Below are 25,150 nucleotides of genomic sequence, written 5' to 3'. Positions count from 1 at the left end.
TGCCTTTTTGCATAGCAAATGAGCAGTGGCTAGTTCAGGTGTGAACCAGGGGCATTAGTTTTGGTTTTACACCGGGAGGTGCAGGAACGTGTGGGAGGAATTCTGGATTTCATTTCCTGTGAGATCCAGTTGTGGAAAAGGTCGGCGTCGGTTTCGACGTTCCCAGATAGAATGAGGGATTGAGAATGCATTAGGGGATTAAGAATGATGTTATCTTGGACCTTTTTCCAGTTGATGGCGTTGTTGGGGTGAGAATTAGCTTTGTTGCAGGGAGGCAGATTCACGTTCTTAATGTGGAATGGGATCAGGGAGTGATCAGACCAAATCTGAGGCAAAGGGGACAGGGTGATTAGGGAGGAAAAGTTGGTACATACTCCATCAAGGGTGTGACCCAGGGAGTGAGTAGGTAAAGTGACGAGTTGTTTAAAATTGAACATATCAAGGGTTTGAGCGAAGTAAATAGTTTGTACATCTGACTTAGATTCAAGATGTAGATTAAAATCCCCTAGTAGGGTGAAGAATGGGTATCTAAGTGAAAAATGTCCTAAGGAATCGCACAGGGAGTCAAGAAACTTGGTGGCATTGCCACATATATATATGTATATATGTGTGTGTATATATATATATATAACTTGTACATCATGTATACTGCGCCTCCCTACGACGCAGAACAGATGGCCCCGCTACGTCCAAGTGTCCCGGAACTAAGTTGGGCATCCCGCTGCTTGCAGCTCTACATTCTTCGAGGAATCGAAAAGCTCCGGTGACCGCCTGAACACACACAGCACCATTGAGGAGTTCAAGGTATTTCACCTGATTGGGAGCCCAGTCCGCATTGACTGCCCCTACCTAGTGGACTGCTTGCATGTTGTAACAGGCTGTAGCGGCACGAGGGACCAAGAAAAACGGCAGTGGACTTTCTCTGGTGCCATGACTGCGTGTCTGCCCCCACCTACCTCCTCGGCTTCACGAACCCATTGTTTCACCCACTCCTCCACACCACCCGCCTGGATTGACCGTGACTGTGCATTCTGGGATTTGCGGTCCCTTAATTAACTCGGACTGCATGGGTGTGACGACTTCATAAGGGGGAGGAGATCCAGGTATTGCCAAGCATTTCAGCAGGGAGGAGTTACCTGGGGGAGGCCATGTCACAGTGATTGGGCGCTGAGGAAGGCTAACTGAGCCGCCACTGGAAACCTGAGAATTAAATAAACTGTTTTTCCTGAACTCCCTCTGGCCTCTAAGTTCTTCTTTCTAGAGGTAACTTGTACGTCATGTATACTGCACCTGCCTACGACGCAGAACAGATGGCCCCGCTACATCCAAGTGTCCCGGAACTAAGTTGGGCATCCCGCTGCTTGCAGCTCTACATTCTTCGAGGAATCGAAAAGCTCCGGTGACCGCCTGAACACACACAGCACCATTGGGGAGTTCAAGGTATTTCACTTGATTAGGAGCCCAGTCCGCATTGACTGCCCCTGCCTAGTGGACTGCTTGCGTGTTGTAACAGGCTGTAGCGGCACGAGGGACCAAGGAAAACAGCAGTGGACTTTCTCTGGTGCCATGACTGCGTGCCTGCCCCCACCTACCTGCTCGGCTTCACGAACCCATTGTTTCACCCACTCCTCCACACCACCCGCCTGGATTGACCGTGACTGTGCATTCTGGGATTTGCGGTCCCTTAATTAACTCGGACTGCATGGGTGTGACGACTTCATAAGGGGGAGGAGATCCAGGTGTTGCCAAGCATTTCAGCAGGGAGGAGTTACCTGGGGGAGGCCATGTCACAGTGATTGGGCGCTGAGGAAGGCTAACTGAGCTGAAATGCATTCGCCGCCACTGGGAACCTGAGAATTAAACAAACAGTTTTTCCTGAACTCCCTCTGGCCTCTGAGTTCTTCTTTCTAGAGGTAACTTGTACGTCATGTATACTGCGCCTGCCTACGACGCAGAACAGATGGCCCAGCTACGTCCAAGTGTCCCGGAACTAAGTTGGGCATCCCCCTGCTTGCAGCTCTACATTCTTCGAGGAATCGAAAAGCTCCAGTGACCGCCTGAACACACGTAGCACCATTGGGTAGTTCAAGGTATTTCACCTGATTGGGAGCCCAATCCGCATTGACTGCCCCTGCCTAGTGGACTGCTTGCGTGTTGTAACAGGCTGTAGCGGCACGAGGGACCAAGGAAAACGGCAGTGGACTTTCTCTGGTGCCATGACTGTGTGCCTGCCCCCACCTACCTGCTCAGCTTCACGAACCCATTGTTTCACACACTCCTCCACACCACCCGCCTGGATTGACCGTGACTGTGCATTCTGGGATTTGCGGTCCCTTAATTAACTCGGACTGCATGGGTGTGACGACTTCATAAGGGGGAGGAGATCCAGGTGTTGCCAAGCATTTCAACAGGGAGGAGTTACCTGGGGGAGGCCATGTCACAGTGATTGTTCGCTGAGGAAGGCTAACTGAGCCGAAATGCATACGCCGCCACTGGGACCCTGAGAATTAAACGAACTGTTTTTCCTGAACTCCCTCTGGCCTCTGAGTTCTTCTTTCTAGAGGTAACTTGTACGTCATGTATACTGCGCCTGCCTACGACGCAGAACAGATGACCCCGCTACGTCCAAGTGTCCTGGAACTAAGTTGGGCATCCCGCTGCTTGCAGCTCTACATTCTTCGAGGAATCGAAAAGCTCCGGTGACTGCCTGAACACACACAGCACCATTGGGGAGTTCAAGGTATTTCACCTGATTGGGAGCCCAGTCCACATTGACTGCCCCTGCCTAGTGGACTGCTTGCGTGTTGTAACAGGCTGTAGCTGCACGAGGGACCAAGGAAAACGGCAGTGGACTTTCTCTGGTGCCATGACTGCGTGCCTGCCCCCACCTACCTGCTCGGCTTCACGAACCCATTGTTTCACCCACTCCTCCACACCACCCGCCTGGATTGACCGTGACTGTGCATTCTGGGATTTGCGGTCCCTTAATTAACTCGGACTGCATGGGTGTGACAACTTCATAAGGGGGAGGAGATCCAGGTGTTGCCAAGCATTTCAACAGGGAGGAGTTACCTGGGGGAGGCCATGTCACAGTGATTGTTCGCCGAGGAAGGCTAACAGAGCCGAAATGCATACGCCGCCACTGGGAACCTGAGAATTAAACAAACTATTTTTCCTGAACTCCCTCTGGCCTCTGAGTTCTTCTTTCTAGAGGTAACTTGTACGTCATGTATACTGCGCCTGCCTACGACGCAGAACAGATGGCCCTGCTACGCCCAAGTGTCCCGGAACTAAGTTGGGCATCCCGCTGCTTGCAGCTCTACATTCTTCGAGGAATCGAAAAGCTCCGGTGACTGCCTGAACACACACAGCACCATTGGGTAGTTCAAGGTATTTCACCTGATTGGGAGCCCAGTCCGCATTGACTGCCCCTGCCTAGTGGACTGCTTGCGTGTTGTAACAGGCTGTAGCGGCACGAGGGACCAAGGAAAACGGCAGTGGACTTTCTCTGGTGCCATGACTGCGTGCCTGCCCCCACCTACCTGCTCAGCTTCATGAACCCATTGTTTCACACACTCCTCCACACCACCCGCCTGGATTGACCGTGACTGTGCATTCTGGGATTTGCGGTCCCTTAATTAACTCGGACTGCATGGGTGTGATGACTTCATAAGGGGGAGGAGATCCAGGTGTTGCCAAGCATTTCAACAGGGAGGAGTTACCTGGGGGAGGCCATGTCACAGTGATTGTTCGCCGAGGAAGGCTAACTGAGCCGAAATGCATACGCCGCCACTGGGAACCTGAGAATTAAACAAACTATTTTTCCTGAACTCCCTCTGGCCTCTGAGTTCTTCTTTCTAGAGGTAACTTGTACGTCATGTATACTGCGCCTGCCTACGACGCAGAACAGATGGCCCTGCTACGCCCAAGTGTCCCGGAACTAAGTTGGGCATCCCGCTGCTTGCAGCTCTACATTCTTCGAGGAATCGAAAAGCTCCGGTGACTGCCTGAACACACACAGCACCATTGGGGAGTTCAAGGTATTTCACCTGATTGGGAGCCCAGTCCGCATTGACTGCCCCTGCCTAGTGGACTGCTTGCGTGTTGTAACAGGCTGTAGCTGCACGAGGGACCAAGGAAAACGGCAGTGGACTTTCTCTGGTGCCATGACTGCGTGCCTGCCCCCACCTACCTGCTCGGCTTCACGAACCCATTGTTTCACCCACTCCTCCACACCACCCTCCTGGATTGACCGTGACTGTGCATTCTGGGATTTGCGGTCCCGTAATTAACTCGGACTGCATGGGTGTGACGACTTCATAAGGGGGAGGAGATCCAGGTTTTGCCAAGCATTTCAGCAGGGAGGAGTTACCTGGGGGAGGCCATGTCACAGTGATTGGGCGCTGAGGAAGGCTAACTGAGCCGAAATGCATTTGCCGCCACTGGGAACCTGAGAATTAAACAAACTGTTTTTCCTGAGCTCCCTCAGTCCTTTGAGTTCTTCTTTCTAGAGGTAACTTGTACGTCATGTATACTGCACCTGCCTACGACACAGAACAGATGGCCCCGCTACGTCCAAGTGTCCCGGAACTAAGTTGGGCATCCCGCTGCTTGCAGCTCTACATTCTTCGAGGAATCGAAAAGCTCCGGTGATCACCTGAACACACACAGCACCATTGGGGAGTTCAAGGTATTTCACCTGATTGGGAGCCCAGTCCGCATTGACTGCCCGAACCAAGTGGACTCCTTGCATGTTGTAACAGGCTGTAGCGGCACGAGGGACCAAGGAAAATGGCAGTATACTTTCTCTGGTGCCATGACTGCGTGCCTGCCCCCACCTACCTGATCGGCTTCACGAACCCATTGTTTCACCCACTCCTCCACACCACCCGCCTGAATTGACCGTGACTGTGCATTCTGGGATTTGCGGTCCCTTAATTAACTCGGACTGCATGGGTGTGACGACTTCATAAGGGGGAGGAGATCCAGGTGTTGCCAAGCATTTCAGTAGGGAGGAGTTACCTGGGGGAGGCCATGTCACAGTGATTGGGCGCTGAGGCCAAACTTACTGTTCGTCATGCGGATATCTCTTGATAGTTAGAAGAATATCAAGAAGAATAGAAAGAATTTGAGTCATCCATGCTCATTTCTTAAAACATAATTTTCCTAGATAAAACACGTGGCTCCTCCAGAAGAAGGCGCTGGTCGCCGAAACGCACGTCGAGAACTAATTTGCCACTTCCTATTTTATGAATTAACCTTTTGATTAGTTAATAATTGTATGTATGTATTGTAATTTTTATTGTAAAAAACATTATTTTATATACAGTGATTAGATATTTCTTTGAAGAATTTTTTATGTATATGCCATTCTTGTACTTCCTGTATTTCTTTTTAATATATATGTTAATAAGAATCAGAATTTGAATTTACTGGTAGCTTAAAGACACAAGGGTTTACAGTAACTAGGCCAGACCCAAAATATGCCCAGAGACAACATCCAGGGATAGTAACAACATACAATGTAGGAAAACTATGCCTTGAATGGCTACAAAAATCTACACTTACAGAGGTTAAACACCACTTAACTTTACTTAAAGATGGCGTTGATTTGAGAGACTTCTTACTAGGACCTCATAAACCACGTCATAAATGTTTAATATACGCAGGTATTTATGCTGCTTATAATGAAGTATGGAAAGTCGCGCAAATGGAAACTGCAGAACAAATACGAGAAATTGATTGTATTAATTTAGAGAAAGCTCTCTCTGTAGTTGATAACGGGTTAACAACTCTGTCATACAGAATTTATTCTTTGGACAGCATTGTAATCTCTGCCATAGACATAATGGAACAGGACTTGCTCATGTTACAACATGGACAGTCTCAATTGCGTTCTATAATGCTGCTAGGCTGGAAGCTTCAAAATCTTCGTTCAGGCTATGTGCCTTGGCGTCTAATCAACACCACGTCATTGTTTACTGGATTTAACCTTACAGATGAACAAATCTCTTTGGCACAGAGGGGAGCAGACTATACGGTGCTGAGCATAGAAAAACTGGAAAGATTACATTGACTGTTTCTGAGGAACCAGCCATAGAATGGATAATACATGGCACCATTATGTTGCCAGTGACGATTTTCCAGTTTCAGTATTGCTTGAAACACATACCAGCAGGCCTGTATGAAAGGTTGGGTAAAGAATACATAAAGTCAACCTGGGATTAGGCATGAGCGAATTTTGCGGATCTCGCGTTCGCGAATTTTGCGGATTTGCGGATTCGCAATCCGCAAAATCCGCGAATTCCCGCGAATTTGCGGATTTTTTTTTTTTTGTGTTCGCCCGTGTTTCTGCCAGTTCGCGAGGGTTTTTACAATTTCGCAATTTGCGAACTTACCTGTCGGGTCGCAAGTTTTGCGAACTTGTTGTTTCTACGTGTCCAGCCTGTTTGGGACACTCTTCTTCATCACTGCCACTCTCTGTCACCACTGCCACTCTCTGACTACTCATGCCACCCTCTGGCCCACCCATGCCACCCTCTGTTTCATCATCACACCCTCTGGTTGTCCAGTGTACATTATTTTCGGCAAAGCAAAGCACACCTTCCCTGCCTCAAGTGACCTGAATTAATTTGGGGCTGATTAATGTGTCACAGAATATTTTTTTAGCTGGCACCTGCTTCCTTAGTGCGCCCTGATTAGTGATCTTTTGCACTTGCTAAGTGCTTTCATTGTTGCAAAATTAGTTACAACACCTGCCCTGCCCCAACTGACAATAATGAATTAGGGGCTGATTAATGGATTTTAACTTCCAGCCTGGCTCCTGCTTGTCTCCCTTAGCTGTAATTCAGGACCTTTGTGGCATATGTGTAACTATTCTGAGGTTCAGAGCAGGGTCACATAATAGTTTCAACTGGCAACTGAACTCTGGAGGGGCCCCTCAGGAAGCACTACAGGAAATGGCTACTAATGATGTGCCTGAACTTTTGAACCTGGTAAGTAGTTACTTTCAGTTTTGCTAAAATCGTATTTCTGCAATTTTGCACTTATTCGCGGGGCGCGAACTCACGCGAACAGTGCGAGCAGTGCGAGCAAAATCCGCTGCTCGCGGATTTGCGGATTTTGCGGGAAATTCGCAAATCTCGCGGATTGCGGATTTCCCGAAAATCCGCAAAATCCGCGAGCGGAACGGATTTTCCGCCCACACCTACCTGGGATTAACCATACATGCACAAATGTTGGAGTGGGGGAAAAGAAGTATTTCTTAGTGGTGCACAATGTAACAGCGCACTAAGCGGTACACTTTTATGTCAGGGTATTAATTTACATGGAGCCGGTAATGGTTCTTCGACCAACTTATCCTGCCACCTGCAAGGTTCTCCAGCAGCAGTGATAGATCCAATGTTTAGGCCGCTTTCCAATGGGAGCTACATAATGTTGAATGATCATAGCTGTTGTGGAATGATGCCAGGAATTGCCTATCTCGTAACTGTGTGAGCCAGGGTCACTTGTTGTATGCAAGTATTGTTTCCTAAAGCTAAGACAGACGGGAAGTCACCGTTATGGCCTTCACTGGACATCTCTTCTATTTGAATTGATACTTTAGGCAGAATGAAAGCCATTCTTTTACAAACAAACTGTGCCACTGACCTCGTCCAAAGAGACATATGATCTACAAGTTGCAAGGTCCTCTGCAGAGATACATGCCCTTTTATCCACAAAGTGTCCAATACATTTTGTAGAAATGTTAGGTCGTATCTTAAACATGTCTGATAAAAGTGGTATTGTACATGTATTTAAGACAATTTTTTAGGGGCTGTTAGCACCTTTTGAAGCAGTCCTCTGCATTTTTCCAAACTTTGTGTACTCTGTGCTCGGAGACCTGCCTCTCATTTTGGGACTCGTAGCAGGAATACTATTCTTGTTCCTTCTGCTCTGATATGGCAAGTCCGGTCAGCAACACTCTCCTGGCAATGAAGTGTCATGAGCGCATGATACAGATCCTGGGCCTGGCTCATTTAAGAGATCTGAATACCAAATGGTTTCTATCATTCAGACCAATCTGGCAAGATTGCATCTTAACTCTTCTACGATGCCTGCTATGTGGAGAAGAATATGTGCTAGACATTTGTCTAACACTTCCATCAGCAGTGCCAACGGATGTTGACGCTTTGCTTGGTTCGGTAACGGCTCATGCATTGTATTGTCCCCAGCGGCTACCAATCCTGATGACGGCATTCATGGAGGCCTCACCAGCACAACCAGCTGACGGTGAGATACGTGGACCAACAGGCACACAGGTACCATCTACTATGAACATTGCTAATGCTAATGACGCTGACGGTGATGCTTCTCATCTGTGTACAATTGATCTGCTTAAAGAGGTAGTCCAACTTTCAACTACTATTTTAGACGATTTCTTTACCGGTTTAGAGTATATTGGGCCATATGTAGGTAAATGGCATTTCCCGAATCGTAAATACAGAATTTTACCAATTCGGTATTTACAATTCGGTAAATGCCATGTAGGTAATAATTCGTTAAATATTAACAAATCGGTAATATTAGGTAATTACCGAATCGGAGCACAAATGCTCATTTTTGTGTACAACCATTTCAAATGCATTTTATGTATTTTGGGTGGGATTGTAAACACATGCTTTAGATATGTTTTTGCTTAGTATTTAGTAATATCGAACATAATAAAGTGGAGTGGGTGTTGTATAGCGTTTTAGGACCCTAGTGTAATTTACCGATTCATGCCCTTATATAGGTATAATTCACCTTGCCCTTATATAGGCATAGAAATCATAACCATATTTAGACATAACCCATCCAGTCCAATCTGCTTAAAGTAGAACTATTCTTAGAGAACGAGAATTCTTTGAACACTTCCAAAAGACAATATTTGACCTTGTTCACAACCAAAGCAGTTTATATATTCTTTCATAGAATGATCTTGACCTTTCTTCTGTATTTCAGAGCCATTTCATAAATGTTATTTAATGACTCATTCTGATAAGCATTTTTCCAATGTCACACTACATGTTTTAAATGAAAATATAGCTTTTTTTAAAAAATGCGTACAGCACAAATGCTCATTTTTGTGTACAACCATTTCAAATGCATTTTATGTATTTTTGGTGGGATTGTAAACACATGCTTTAGATATGTTTTTGCTTAGTATTTAGTAATATCAAACATAATAAAGTGGAGTGGGTGTTGTTTAGCGTTTTAGGACCCTAGTGTAATTTACCGATTCATGCTCTTATATAGGTATAATTCACCTTGCCCTTATATAGGCATAGAAATCATAACCATATTTAGACATAACCCATCCACTCCAAATACAGGAATGGCTACTTCCACTAAAAAGCCACAACGATTTCATGGACTTTACAGCCAGTATTACGATTGTAGCAGTTCATTTCTTTTGCATGAGAAAGAAGACTGTTCAATAATTACTTTTATTGAAAACTCCTGTCTCTCTATTTCTCTGCACCTCTGATGAAACGAAGCATGCACGATTGACTAAGTGAAATATCTATCTATTGTTTCCACGACTCTGAAGATACGTTTTATCTTGGGGAAACAAAGTTGTCATGTTTATGCGGTTGTCAGAAGCGAATCCCTTCTTGTGTTTTCGCAAAAGTTTCTAGTGACCTCTGAGCTAGCTGGCACTCACAAATAAGTCTAATATATTCGATAGAGACCTTGTCGACCTAAGTCCTACCTCACATCTATAGGATATAATATTCCAATGCGCAGAGCCTATTGGGAATATAGGAACTACACTACATGGTGCCCAACGTTTGTAAGGCAGTAATTTAATGCTAGATACTAGAGTAACTCAGTCGTGTTTTTCACAGAGACCCCTTTTTCCCATAAAATACTCCAATAGACGTCTGGAGTAGGTAAAAGGATAAAACATCCGCCATAACTGAGTAGGACGAAAAATCCTATGTATTATTTTTTGGTTTATCACATTAATGGGATATGTTATTTCAATACGCAGAGCCTAATGGGAATATAGGAACTACACTACAAGAGTACTATCTATATCAGGCTTAAGGAGCAAGGCAAGAGGCTGAGGCCCCTGGTTACATTGACTTTTGACTAAGATAAATCACAACCCCATTGTTACTACTTTTCTGAATGCCTGTCTACAACTCCCCCAGAGGCAAACTTCCCTGTGACCAATGAGTCACAGTACTTAATTGCTACTTTTATCATGGGTTGCCTGGGGTGAACATCCTATCCTGCAGCCTTAGCTCTGATCCCCATGACATTATGCGAATGTCTTCACTCTTCCACAGCCTGTCATGTGAGTCCAAGAGAGACACAGACAGATTTGCTTGCAATTAAGTTATTACCCATGTGAGACAGCCTGACTGCTTAGTTGGAGGAAACTTGCACTCTTGAGCATTACCAGTGCCGCTGCCAATGAGTGAGTGCTGGGTTGCGTTGGTTCTGAGGTCAACCTCGTTGCATGTCTCTGGATCACTCTTGAGAGCAGAAAATCTCCACCTGAACTTGAACTAAGAAGAGACATGATCACTCCTGACAGCCTAAACAACGGTGTATCATAGTGACCAAACGTGCCAGATACCTTCCAGTACTTCTGTCCTTGGCACAACAAATGCTGCTTCTGGTAACACTGTCTGTGCACATCAATCACATGCCCCTAAAGATACAGGGCTGCATTAAATAAAATAGTTATCATTCTGCACACTTTCAGTGGAGCGGGCCCTCTGGACCATTGTCTGTTCCCCCAGTGTCGAAAGCTCACATTCACAAAGTGCAAAATTACCACCATGGACCACTTCACCTTTGTGAATAGAAACCACACACTTTCAGGTTTTGGTTGGTATCTGATGGTTGGTGTCCACGATTGAGACTGCAATCCATTTCTACATTTCACTGAAATGCGAAAGCAGACAGGAGCTTCCCTTTCATGCCGTCTTTACTTCTTATTTGATTTTAGCCACACAGTGAACTTTGGGAGTGGGAAGGACATTTCTAACTTTTTCACATTCCGACTTGACATTTATTTTCTTGTTGCAAAATGCATGCGAATCGCAGGCTATGGGACCTCGAAATGACTTTGTAGATTTTTCCCAACACACCTTTATTCCACACGTGTGTGCTTGCAAACAGTTGTTTTTCTTTCTAACACTGAACAAAATAACAAATATAGGGGCATATTACTAAGCAATAGCGATAATTATCGCTATTGCTTGGTTAGAGACAAAAATTTACCGCTGAGCTGTGGCGATTTTTACTGCAAATAAAAATTGGTATTACCAAGGTTTATCGCAAATGCGATAAAAATCACCGCAATGCATGAATATCGCTGAAAAGTCAGCGATATTCATGCACACCGAGCTAATGCTCTTAGCCATGTTATCCACCTCCCATTGGATAACATGGCTAAGAACTGCTCAGGGCAGGCGTTAGCTTTTGGAGATATTCGCGCTTAGCGCGACTATCTCCAAAAGTTGGTAATAGGAGATAGCGATGTTAGCTACTGTTTTCAGTGGCTAACATCTTGGCACGCCCACTTTGCATGTCATTAGTGATAAATATCACTGACATGCAAAGTGGGGCCCAAGATGGTCGCTATCTCCTACTAGCTGTCGCTAACTGGTGTTAGCGACAGCTAGGTAATAGGGAGATAATTTTATCTCCGCTTTCTTGGCTTTTAAAGCCAAAAGAGCGGAGATAAACCCCCTTGATAATATGCCCCATAATTATTACACCAATTCCAAACGCTATATCATCTTCCAGATATAAGCTTTGACTCTGGAATCTCACTGTCCTCTCAGAGAAAATTCCAAACTGGTGATTCTTGGCAATTCAGCAGGCAGAAGAATTTTACACTGAGGTGCAGGGGTAATAGGCAATACTTGCTACTAGAATTGCACGGTGCCTTTGAATTCCTCCGGATATGGATAACCGCACTGTCAATACCAGTTTTCGCAGCATCTTGCACATGTTCTGAGACTTTTCTGAACACCTGTGTGGAGCTACACAGAAAAAAGCCATGCAAATTTTCCGACCTGGACAAGAACAGATTCATGTGAAAAGTTATTTGATACATGTTTTCTCACGCAAATATCAAATGTAAGGATTTTTGTGAACGCGAGGAGATGCATATTGAAGCTTTTGTTGTGTTAAAAGCACGTTGATGAATTCTGTCAGTCGTTGCTTGAAACAGTAATTTGCTTGTCTTTCGTAAAAGTACTTTATAATTATAATATTTAAGTTGGTGTGGTCCTACAATCGCTGAACTAATTACAGTGTTCATGCTCATACAAAATCGGTGTAATTTCTGTCAAAATATTGTAGGGTTTCCTGTTATGTGGTTGCTTATATGAAGTGCCAAGTTAGCCAGATGCCACAGCAAGTGAAAGTACAAACAAAAGAGGCGTATGTGATTGCTAAAATGTGAATTTGTCATATGTTTTTTTATTGGCCGCAACCCACTGTTAATGACCCCTTGCATGAGTACCGTTTCACAACAAAGCTGCCATGGGTTCGTCTGAAATGTTTGACTGAAAGAGTTAGGAAGCTGTCTGCGAGCACACTCAATCAGTGGATGACTGGTGTGGCTGATTGTGGGATTGATTGTGTGATACTTGTGACCGAATACGGTGTTTCCATAACACACGACGGTCAGCGCTTGACAGGGTTAGTTAGAGGGAGGAGAGAGGGACAATATCAGCTACGAACCCTACAGAGCCTTGCCTAATCTCACACGGAGGTCTGAATGTCTGAATGTTTGAAGCCTCACTGCTATTGACAGCTGGCAGTAGCGGCTGATTAAATGGAAATGTGGTGAGTCGGGGCAGCACAGAGGTGTGTGGGGTCAGCACAGGGGGGGGGTTGCGCGAGGATGCAGAAATAAAAATAAAATAAAACGTACCTGCCGGACTTCCTCTTGTAATGTCCCGGCGCGTGAGGAGGCGGTCTAGCCTACCCGCGCTGCCGGAGTGTACAAGCGCTGACGCGTGACGTCAGACGCGAGGGAGTAGAAATAAAGTGGCGTGGCCTTGACGGAGTCAGTCGGGAGCCGTGTGACGAACAATACATACCGGCTCCTGTGGTTATTAGCGAAAGCGCGCTGCTAATGAATAACGCAGCGTTTAGAAACGCTACACTGGCGACGAGGGTCTGTTTTGAGCCCATGATGCTGTGTGGGCGACCCCTGCAGAATTGAAGGTTGTTCTGCCCTAGCTGGTGGCTGTTTCAAGCACTGAGGTGCCCACGTGGACTCTGCTGGGGACAGTATCGACGAGTCTGTGGAGGGAAGGTATGAGGTGCTTTCCCTGGGCCCCTAAAGTGTTGCCCCAAGCCACCTTGAAGGGGAAAGGAGCACTACACGCTGCTAATCCAAGCCATGTGGACAGCATATGCCCGGAGAATGTGCCAAGGCCCCTGTGACCTGGGCTGCCCATTTTAGACGCACCCTCTGTGGAGGGGGAGAAAGAGGGCCAAGCCCCGTGAGTGCAGGACGTCGTCCACCTTATTGTGCATTACCGCGAAAGGAGGGGAGCGAGGCGTGGCCTACGCAGCACGCTGAGCACGTGCCAAAATGGCATAAATTCCCGCCTTAGAGCCTTTCATCGTCAACGGTGCCCCGTCGTCCCTTGCCCTGTGCTGGAGGGACTGGACTGATCACCTCCAGATCTATTTTGAGGGGGAAGGAATATCCAGAGGGAGGCGCAGAGCCTTACTGCTCCACCTAGGAGGCAAGGATATCCACCGCATATATATAAAACAATCATGGAGGCAACGCCGAAGACGTACCACACACTACTGACCACCCTAAATGCCCATTTCGAACTTATGGCAAGCAAAGACTATGAAAGATTCATCTTTCGCCAAGCCAAGTAGGAAGCCGAAGAGTCACTGGACGCATTCCATGGCAGGTTGAAAGAATTAGCCAGCACGTGCGGGTTCCGAGACGAGCAGGAGGAAATCCAAGGGCAGATCATCCAGGGTGCTACTCATCCAAGCTCAGAGATACCATCCTCCAAGAAGACGGCAAGCCTCTTGCGGACATACTCACTCTAGGCCGCTCCAAGGAACTATCACAGGCGAGAGCCTCCCACATGGAAGCAGCCCTACACCGGCCCGTCAAGACGGAACAAGTCCACATGGCGGAGAAGGTGAACGTGGTGAGACCCAAGGCGAGGCAAACCGGGGGGGAAAAGGCAACCGGACAACAAGAAGAAGGAGTACGGTTACTGCGGAGGCCAGCTCCACCGAATGCAAGACTGCCCAGCGTAGGGAAAGAAATGCAGTGCATGTGGGTGGATGAACCATTTTGCAGAGGTGTGTAGGTCCACCAGAGTTAAGAAGGAGGCCGCACAGGCAGTGCAGGAGGAACCGGACAGTAAAGACCTGGACGATGACACCGGGGACTACCCGGTCCACTACGTGTTTACGATCAATCAGCCTGAAAGACAGAAACGCCGCCTCCCGAAGTGCCGCATCAAGATTCACCAACAGGAGGTGAGAGCCACTATCGACACAGGGGCATCCATAGAACTGATGGCCGCTAACGTATACAACCAACTACGCACGAGGCCGCCCCTACGGGAGGCAAAGATCCGAGTGTTCGCATATGGGCAAAATACACCCATCCCATTTAATAGGATGCTTCAGGACAGAATTGCAACAAGAGTCGAAGATACCTACCACCATCTACGTCACCAAAGAGGGCAGTGGCATGCTATTGAGTGGACAGTCAGTTGAAGAGTTGAAACTGATATCGTTTGCCATGGCAGTGTTAGAGGAGGAACTAGACACCATCCTGGAGGAGTTCAGTGAAGTATTCAAAGGCATTGGGTGCTTAAAAGGGAAGGAAGTATCCCAACACATCGACCCGTCCATCCAACCCGTGGCGCTGAGGCACAGGCGCATTGCATTCCACTTTAGGCAGAAGTTTCGAGGAAGAGCTGGAGGCACTGGAAAGACAAGGCATCATAGAGAAGGTCAGTGGACCCACTCCATGGGTGTCCCCGATTGTCGTTGCCCAGAAGCCAAAACAGCCTGGACAGGTCCGCATCTGCGTGGACATGCGCCTTCTGAATGCTGCCGTGAAAAGAAAACAACACCTAACGCCCACCATCGATGATATCATAGGGGAGCTGAACGGGGCAAAGTGGTTTTCAAAGATGGACCTTCGGTCCGGCTATCATCAGTTGCCACTCCATCCAGACTCGAGGCACATAACTACTTTTTCTACACACGTAGGCCTCAGACATTATCGGCGCCTTAACTTTGGAATCTCAAGTGCCGCAGAGGTATTTCAGAATACCATTAAAGAGGTCCTCAGTGGACTACCAGGAGTCTTGAATGTGAGCGATGATTTGCTGATATTCGCAACGTCAATAGAGGAGCATCATCAGATGTTCAGGGGAGTACTCCAGGGAATCATAGAGTCCGGCCTTACCTTGCACCAGGAGAAATGCCAATTCCTGCAGAAAAAAATCAGTTTCTTCGGATACACGTTCTCCGATCAAGGAGTAGCCCCGGATCCAGACAAAGTGAAGGATGTTCAAGAAGCCCCGGCCCCGACCAACATCTCGGAAGCAAGGAGCTTCCTGGGCATGGTGAACTTCTGTGGACGTTTTATCCCTGACCTCTCCAACCTCACCAAGCCTCTCAGGGAGTTGACTAAATCCACTGCCAAATGGCAATGGGGCCCGGAACAAGAGCAAGCTTTCCAAGCAACGAAGGCAGCCCTATCCGCAGATACCACTCTGTCATATTTTGACCCCGCCAAGCCCACCAACGTGGCAGTAGATGCCAGCCCCTATGGTTTAGGAGCAGTGTTAGCTCAACTTCAGAGCAATGGAGAATGGGCATCCATCGCTTACGCCAGCCGTTCGTTAACTGAGATGGAGCAAAGGTACTCGCAGATAGAGCGGGAGGCCATCGCTATCCATTGGGCCTGCCGGCATTTACATGTCTATGTGTATGGCCATCATTTCACAGTATCAACAGACCACAAACCCCTCATACCCCTCTTCCAAGGGTCGGCGTCGAAACCGCCACGAGAATTGAAAAGTGGATATTCAAACTGCAAGGGTACTATTATCGAGTGGAGTACGAGCCGGGATCCATGAATCCAGCGGACTATCTATTGAGGCACCCGCGGAAGGCCACCAAAGAGGAGAGAGAGGTGGCGGAGGACACGGAAGAGTATGTCCGATTATTGACAGAGAGATCACGGCCACTCCCAATGAGCCTAGCTACCATCGTCGAAGCCTCCTAGGGCGACAAGTGCCTCCAACTAGTCGCCGATGCAGTCAAATCAGGAGATTTGCGCGCCATTCGAGAGTCTCTGTGCCGAAGGACACCACAAGCCAGAATGACACTGGAATCCATCCTAAGAATAAAGGGAGAATTGTTCATCGACAGCCAAGGATGCCTTCTACGAGGCCCTCGCCTGGTCATGCCGACCAGCCTAACCCAGCAGGCAGTAGAACTAGCGCACCAAGGACACTAGGGCATGGTGAAAACCAAGAGTCGACTAAGGACCAAGGTATGGTTCCTGGGAATGGATGCCATGGTGGAACAGACAGTAAGGACCTGCTACTGGTGTCAAGCGGCGGGACAGGCAGATCGCCCCCACCCAGTCGTAACTGAAGACAACCCCCAGAGGCCGTGGGAATGTGTGAGTGCTGATTTTGGGCACCTCCCTGATGGACGCTATGCCCTCGTAATCATCGATGATTTTACCAAATATCCAGAGGTAGAGATTGTGGGGAGCCAGACAGCCACGGAGGTCATTGCCAAGTTTGAGAAGACCATCACCACTCATGGCGTATTTGAAGTAGTCAAGACGGACAATGGACCCCCATTCCAGGGACAGGAGTTTGCGGAGTACCTGAAAAGTTGGGGAATTCGTCATCGCAAAATAACCCCACGCTGGCCCCAAGCCAACGGGGAAGTGGAAAGGTTCATGCGTACCCTCAACAAGACCCTACGCATCGCCATGGCAGACAGGTCCCCCCTAGAGAAGGCTATATACAGTTTTTTGAGGGACTACAGAATGACCCCAGACCTCACAACGGAGGCCGCACTAGGAACGGCAACCATGGGCCGGATCGTGAGTGACACGCTCCCACACCACCCCACCTGGGTCCCGGCGCAAGCCAATGAGGAGAGGACCCTAGCCAACTGGACCCACTCCAATGACCAGGCCAGCAAACTGCGAGGAGCCAGGGAATCCAACATCCAACTAAGAGACCAGGTGTATGTGAAATTCAGACTTCCTTTTGAACACCAACCATGGACTGTTACCCGCTGAACCGGCACGATGGTGACCGCCCAGAGAGGAGCTGAAACCGTCACCAGGGACATCTCCTTTTTCAAGAAAGCTTATCCCGGCACCCCATCAGACTCCGGACATGGCCAAGTGAGAATGAGCCTGAGTCAACAGAGTGAAGACCAGGAGGTAGATCAGTACCCGATGGACAAAGAGGACCTGATGGACCAAGACATCCAACCACTGCCGGCCACCCCAAGGGGAAGCCTGCCCTGCTCTCCCTCACCCTTTGAGGGAGACACCAACCCCGTTTGCAGAACCCCGGGGGTGACCCTGTCCCGAGGTGGACAGTCCAGATATGGCCTGCGGAAAAACCCCGCACCGTCATCACAACTGGCCGACTATCTGGTGTGACGAGCAAGAACTGAACCTGGCAGACTGGTAACAGATCCATTGTTTTCCTCTTTATTGTATTTTGATTTTTTTTGCTGTATAATTAAAGGTTAGAAGGAATGTAATGTCCCAGCGCGTGAGGAGGCGGTCTAGCCTACCCGCGCTGCCGGAGTGTACAAGCGCTGACGCGTGACGTCAGACGCGAGGGAGTAGAAATAAAGGGGCGTGGCCTCAACGGAGTTAGTCGGGAGCCGCGTGACAAACCATACATACCGGCTCCTGTGGTTATTAGCGTGAGCGCGCTGCACATGAATAACGCAGCGTTTACAAACGTTACACCTCTCTCCATGCTGTTTCCTAGGCTTCTCCTCTGTCACAGGCTGAAACTTCCAGCTTCCCCTCAGCCAATCCCAATGCTGCTCTAACCATGTGAGCGGCAAAAAGAACAATTAATGGACAGAATGCAGAACAACTGTCATACATTCACCCCAGTATAGAGGTCTGGGCCTAAATACATCGTTTTGTGCTCCCAATGCCATTCCAGTTTGAACCCAGACATATGCAAACCAGCCTTGACCCGGCACCCAATGGGACTAGGGGTGAATGGTTTGATTTGTTCTGCATTCCATCCATCAAATGTGTGTCTTCTGCTTTCTTGCACTAAGTGTGTTGGGTATGCCCAGACACGGTCCCGGGCTCACTGTGTCTCTGGATTCAAGCTATCCTGGCTGATGAGGGGTGAAACCCCGAAAGCGGTCCTAGGATGCTTGTTTCCGGTCCAGGGAGGACCTGGCTTGGCAGTTCAGGCTGGACTGTTCCCATGAGGCACAGGGTCCAGACTGATTTCCATATGGCCAGGTCTAAACTGGGGTGGCACGGTGAGCAAAAGAATGATGAATTTAATCCAGATTGTTTTACTGGGGTGAATGTTTCGATTTGTTCTCCATTTTGTCCATCAATCGTCTGTCTTCTCCTCCCCATGAGAGCAGCGTAGGAATTGGGCAAAGCACACTGGTTTAGCTCTCCATCTGGACAATGGACCCTGTGCTTGATGATCTCTCTACCCATCAATACAGCTCGGTTTCAGAGATGTCTGTGCACATGAGAGTTTGGCCGGCCTGAGACGGCTGGCCAATCCTTCATGCTCACTGACAGCAGGGCCCACCACTTTTCCTCGCCCAGCTGCTGTGATGTGGTCATGCCCCCAAGACAGTTGAGGACGAAAAATAAAATGATATGCACTTAGATCCTTTTATTTTTTTATATTCTCTGCTGGCAGTGGGGCAGCTCTCCTCCGCCGTAGCGGATGAGATGCACCTGACAGCCGGGCCTGGAAGGCATAATGCCATTCGTTTGAATCGCTTGCTTTACAGCACTAAGCATAGAGGGTTAGAATTAGGCGCTTCTTTGAAACTCTAAAAGTGTAAGGCCATGCCAATGACACAAATATTCTGGAGGGTAAGCATGTTCCTCTGAGCAGCAACAAAACCTCTTTAATGCATTGTTTCACAATGTCAATTTTGATTAATTTAAGGCAGCCACCTATTTGTCACTTTCCCAGGTGCTAGGTTAATCTGTGATGCCTTTTTCAAGAACAGTCCTGGTGTGTGTCCTGAACCTTTTTGCCCTAACTCCAGGAAGCATTACACTGACACATTTCAAAAGGACTCTCTGGGTCTCATTCACAAAGGCAAACTTGCAGTTTTGTTTAAATGTACAATTTTTTTGCTATTCATTCAACTGCAAGTTTCATTTCACCTATAGTAATTTTGCGACTCTGAAGACTGTACATTAAAAGATAGGCCTCTTCTATCTTTTTATATGCACAGTCTCCACAGTTGTAAAAAAGCTGTGGGTAAAATTAAACTCACAGTTTGTGAATACCCAAAAAATAGTAAGCTCACACAAAAGTGTAAGTTTTCCTTTGTGAATCAGGCCCTCTGTTTCTTATCCACTATTGCTTTGAACCCACCGTAGCAGGCTTTAATGCCCCTTAAAGGCCCACTCCAACATTAAAGTCTGAATTTGATGGCCTTTAACAAGGGAGCAGTGCTTAAATGGTATAGCCCAACTATGATGAGCATTGGCGCTAATAGAACATTCTACCCCATCAGGAAAGAATGTTCTAATTAGTCAAACAAAGGCCTCACAGATCTGAAAGGATTGAAATTCACAGCAAGAGTTATGAAAAGGGGCTGAAGTTCAGCCCCTGGTTCTCCCTAGTTATCAGAACTGCTTTTTGTAGTTGATCCAAGCCAGGGAGACCCAGGAGCTGAGCAGCATTTACTCATCCCTCCATCTGAATCCCTACTATGAGAGAGCTACAAGAGAAGGGATGGAGCAAGTCTGTAATGTGCCCTCCGACATGGTCTCCGGCTTTCATTTTACTCTGCCTCATTGATATATTTTCTAAAGGCAGGGGAAACAGAATTGCAGAGGCTGTGTAATAGGACATTGCAATGTTGAGAGCAGCTAGCCTATGCAAGTTCATATAGTCCACTGCTGCTCCATTTTCTTCAATGGCGCTCTATATCATTCCAATGTTCTAATATAGGCTTAGAGCTTGATGTAGTGGGCTCTACCGGTCATTAAAGGCCCGCTTCAACATTTGGCGGGGGCCTTTAATGGCCAGTAGAGCCTGCTACGGAGGTTTCTAAGGCTTTTAGAACATTCCGCCCCTAGAGGACAGAATGCTTTAATTTGCAAAACAAAGACCTCATGGAGCTCAAGGGGGTTGAAAACCCCTCAGGCTCTGGAGGGCCTTTGTTCAAAACAAACCCTCTAAAAAAACTGGTGATGCTTCAGGCTTCTACCAGCCAATAGAAACCAGAAGTACTCCATTGTCTCCAATAAAACGCTAGACATTCTAATGTTCTACTATCAACTAGCACCCTCCAGCTTCACAGGATCTGTTAAAGTGACAATATGGTTGTGCACTTACAAGTGGCAGGCATCAACACATAAACATCATTTTTAGATGATGTATTCCACCAGACTAGAGTGGGGAAGGCTAATTTATTATGATTGGAAGATGGGTGTCTGTTATTATTTAATGTTACTTGTTATAATCCATTTTGCTACTACATTAAATATGCATCTATTCAATAATCCTTGTTTACTGATAATATTTGTCAGACTTCTCTTCTCGGTTTTGGTACCTGTTACTATATGTGTATATTTGTTTGCTACACAGTCTCAGAGAGGATCACTCTATCTATTTGTATGGACTATCATAACCCATTACTGGGGGGCAGAAGAAATGAATTTCTGTGAAGGGTGGGTGAAATTGCATAGTTTTTGCTGTGAATTGTTTAACATTGAATACAAAAATTGCTAATTTATGCCTGTAAGAGTTTGAATTATTGGTTGAGTGGGGTGTAAACCCCACTCAAGTAACAACCACAATCCTTGTCATGGTATACCGTAAAAGTCAATGAAATTAACTAGCGCTTAACTCTTTGGTAAAGTGTAAATGAAATACAAGACAAATCGCACACCAATCCAGGAAAATATAGAAATTTGTAATAGATAAAACAACACCAAAATGAATTAAATCCAATCTGTAGAACCAGAATTGTGATGTTTTAAGGGTTTTAGTGAAATCTAGATCCTAAAAGATCAAAGCATCAACTGTGGGCATCTAGTCGCACAAGACTGGGGTAAAGTTGAAAATGATGGCCCACAATGATAGAGCGTGGTTTGGATACACAAATTGGACTGTGTAGAAACTTTCAAGAAAAGTTCTGAGGAGGTAAATTTCAGCAAAGAAGCTGGCAGTGTATGACAAAAAGGGTTGATCAGGGACCCGGTGGATTAAGTTACAGTGAAGATTTCTACGTTCTGACTTTGTTTGCTTTTTGGAAGCCAAAATTCTTCACTGGGATGAGGCTGCAGGCTGCAGAACTTAGCTGAAGCTACTGCACAGTCAGGCTGACTGATGATGCACCTGCGATATGGGTCCTGGTCTCATGTCAGTTCTCAGGTCACTTTTAACAAAAAGTTTTCCAGGTCCCAGGTTTCGGGTTTTTGCGGGAGGACCACCTTTAGCACAACTCCCAAAAGTCCACGACGTGTTTGGCACCACTTGGGCATAAGGACTCATTCTAGGCAGAGGCCAGGTGCAAAGTTCAAGGTCTTTGGAGCTTGTTTTGTCCATGTAGCTCACACAGGAGGCCTGCTACTACTACTACTAGGCCTCAAGCAGCAGGGCACAGCTCTGTAGTGAAAAGCATCCTTCTAGGAGGTCCTCTACAGGTCCAGCAGTGTACTGAACAGTTGGGCTGAGGGTACACTATTTATTAGGCCTGGGTGTGGAATTCTGAGTTTTTCACACTCCACGAAGAGCATAAAGTTCCGAAAAACTCCAAGGAGCAGGTTTTTTCCTCGCTCGCTCTCGTCAACGTTAAGTTGGCAAGCGCAAAACGAAAATCTTACTCCAGACCACATCCCTGTAAGATTTTTCAACGTGTGTGGTCACAGATTGTCCCTACCCTTCTCCTTGACAAACCTTCCATTCACGTTGAGGAAGCTTCCACTCTGAATAGAAATTCTTCTCGAGTGGTAGAAAGAAGCAACGCCCCCTTGCACTTCATGTGGTGTCATTCGCGCTGATTTTACAGTTTGGAACAAAATCCTGGCCCTAAAATATAAGCAAAACAGCGTGACATAACACACTCCGCTGATGGTGGAAGTCTGTACAGCAGAGCAAGATAAAAAAACACTACAATGTGATTATGGACTGTCCATACAGTTAAAATGTGGCCAGATAAATGCAGTATGTTAAAATCCAAAATGATTTTGTGCTTTCAATGGATAAACATATATTTTTTGACTCAAGTGAACTTCTAATTGAGTATTGATGAGCTGTTTTAAAGTCCGGGCTGCAGCATAGTTCATTACTGATGAAGTGCGACTCTGAGTAGTGTGATCCAGGGGGATCAGGCATGTATGCCCAGGGTATCAGTGGCATCTATAATTGCCTGTTGCCACTTTCTTTCTATTATGTGAACCAATCACCAATTACTTGTGATCCTTGATTACAGCAGCCATCATGGGCATTTTTGGATTTTCTGTTGTTGATTTCATTAACTTAATGAAATGCCCAGATAATTGGCAGGATTCTCCTTGTAGACAGGTTAGGAAAACAGACCCACATGTCCGTACGTTAAGTATTTAGAGTATTGGTCAGAGCCAGTAGTGCCAGTAGTGCCTCAAGGGTTTCAGAGCTTTGCATATGCAGATTATTTGTGCTTAAGATTCTTCTGTTGTGCCACACTATCTGCATCAAGCGTCAACTTCTTCCTCCTTACGACCATACCAATAACCCCTTGGGGGATTAGGCCAAATGCGATTTCATGAGGGCACACTATGCGTGTTATGGGAGAGGCAAACTCAGGTAATCACATAGGTAGCCAGCAGAATAGAGGTTCGCAGTCCAGCTGCCATGATGTTTGGATTGTAGATCCCTTTAGTTCTGCTCACATGGGATTGTCTTTGCTTGTTTTCTTAGCAATTTTGCTACGATTCTTGGTGGTAAGCTGCTTTTTAGTAGATTTTCCACATATGTGGTCTTGATTGAAATTGCCAGGCGCAAACTCCATATAAAGCCAGGGTCATATAATTTCTCCTAGAGCAGATGTTTTATTGTACCAGTTGGTGCCATTTGCAATGTTCAGGAATAACCTATAAATGTGGCCCTTAGGATCCAGATTCTGCTCTGGCAGTTATATTCTAGTCTTATTTGTGACTGGCTAGTGCAATCTGGAAGGACGAAGTTTGGGAGGTTGCCCTTGAACACCATTGTGCCATATGTCAATGTGGGTATCACCTCAGCTGCCACCACCATTAGAAGGACTGCTATTTTTTGGCATGCAATGCTTCTTTTAAGTTGGCCAATCTTGCTTGTCAAATTTTGTCCCGTCATTTTCAGGGAGCCCAGAAGGGCATTCCTACCCCCTCTTTCATCCAATGTGACACCAGGTACGTGAAGCTTGTTGTTTTTTTCAAGTCTTGCCCCTTAGATGAACCAAGCACCTTTTTGTGATCAAGTGTCTACCAAAAATCATTGTTTTACTCTTTTTCAGACTAATGGTAATTTCTTAAATGCACAACATTTCTGTAGGACAATTTGGGTGTTGTCGAGTACCTTCTTCAAAACAAGGATTTGGAAGTGTAAAAACACTAACGAGTCCTGGAGGGTGGGGATTTCCTTTCAAATCAGAGAAAAGAAAATGGGGGGGGGGATACGTCCTCCTAAGACAAGACTACCACTACCTGAAGAGTATCCTCCAGATATCACAACATTCACTGTGATGAGATGAAGTATGGTAGGAAAGGAAAACCTGTTTTATCTGCTATCCTCCCACACTCTATCAGTGTCATGCTTCATCATCAGGTTCACCCTGACTCCTAAATGTCAGGGTAGGTCACCTGTGTTCCAGGGAGCTCTTAGAAGACAACAAACTAGGGGCATAACTGAAAGATAAAAATTCCTCATCCACTCCCAGGTGTCCCTTTATTCGCAGAGTGAATAGGAACAAAAATATCAACTATGGAAATGGATTGCTGGAGTTTCTGGTTCTATGAGCCTTGCTCAACCAACATGTTTCAGCCATACTCTCACAGGCCTGAAAGGTCCAGGGTTTTTGTCAGGGTGGAATAATCTGTGTAACACTCCCCCAGGGACATGGCTAATTGTTTGATTTATTTATTTTGGGCTGTCTGTAATTTTCTCTCAGCATGCCCTGGCAGTCTAATACTAGTCACTTCGGATCTGACCTATGAGGAAAATTGTTGCCCAATTTGCTGTTAGTTTGGTTCTCACCTATGTATTATTGTCTATTGCCATTAAGGGTTGTGACGGTATCTGCCACTTCACTTCTTTAGCCTTTAGACCCATAGTCTGAATGACTAAATGATGTATTTAACGGTTGGGCCTTAGGGCTCATTGCTTTGTCGATCCAGCAGGTGAAAGTCAGGAGATTATATTCTATGTGGCCATAGTTTTGGAAACAAGTCTGGAAACATGGAATTCATTTTTTCTCTTTGGCCCATATTTCAAGCTCCTTGTACAGTAATATATCATAGCACTTCTCTTCAACATCCAATAATACTATCATTCAATAATTAGCAGGCGAGGCTCTATTTCCTTTTTTTGTAAAGGGTTACTATGGTTGAGCCCCTCCAGCTTTCTGAAACGGTTGCCCTGAGATGACATTCTGAAAAAAGCTGGGTTACGAAGTGTGTCCAGAGGCTCAGATCAGCTTTTCATAGGGCTTTTAGGAAGTTTCCAGACTTTAAATCCTACCATCGCGCTTTCTCTTTGAGGCAATCTTCTCGTTTGTTATCTACTGACCAATGAGTACATCCTCCTCTTTGGCTGAATATTGAGAAATATTTTATCGCTCCTTTTAATTTCGAAGAATCACTAGCTTTTACCTAGCTTTTACTAACACTATTTCTTCCTTTCGTCCTCAA

This window comes from Lissotriton vulgaris, chromosome 4_1 (assembly GCF_964263255.1).
Source record: "Lissotriton vulgaris chromosome 4_1, aLisVul1.2, whole genome shotgun sequence".
Lineage (NCBI taxonomy): Eukaryota > Metazoa > Chordata > Amphibia > Caudata > Salamandridae > Lissotriton > Lissotriton vulgaris.
Note: the sequence above shows the minus strand (reverse complement) of the source record.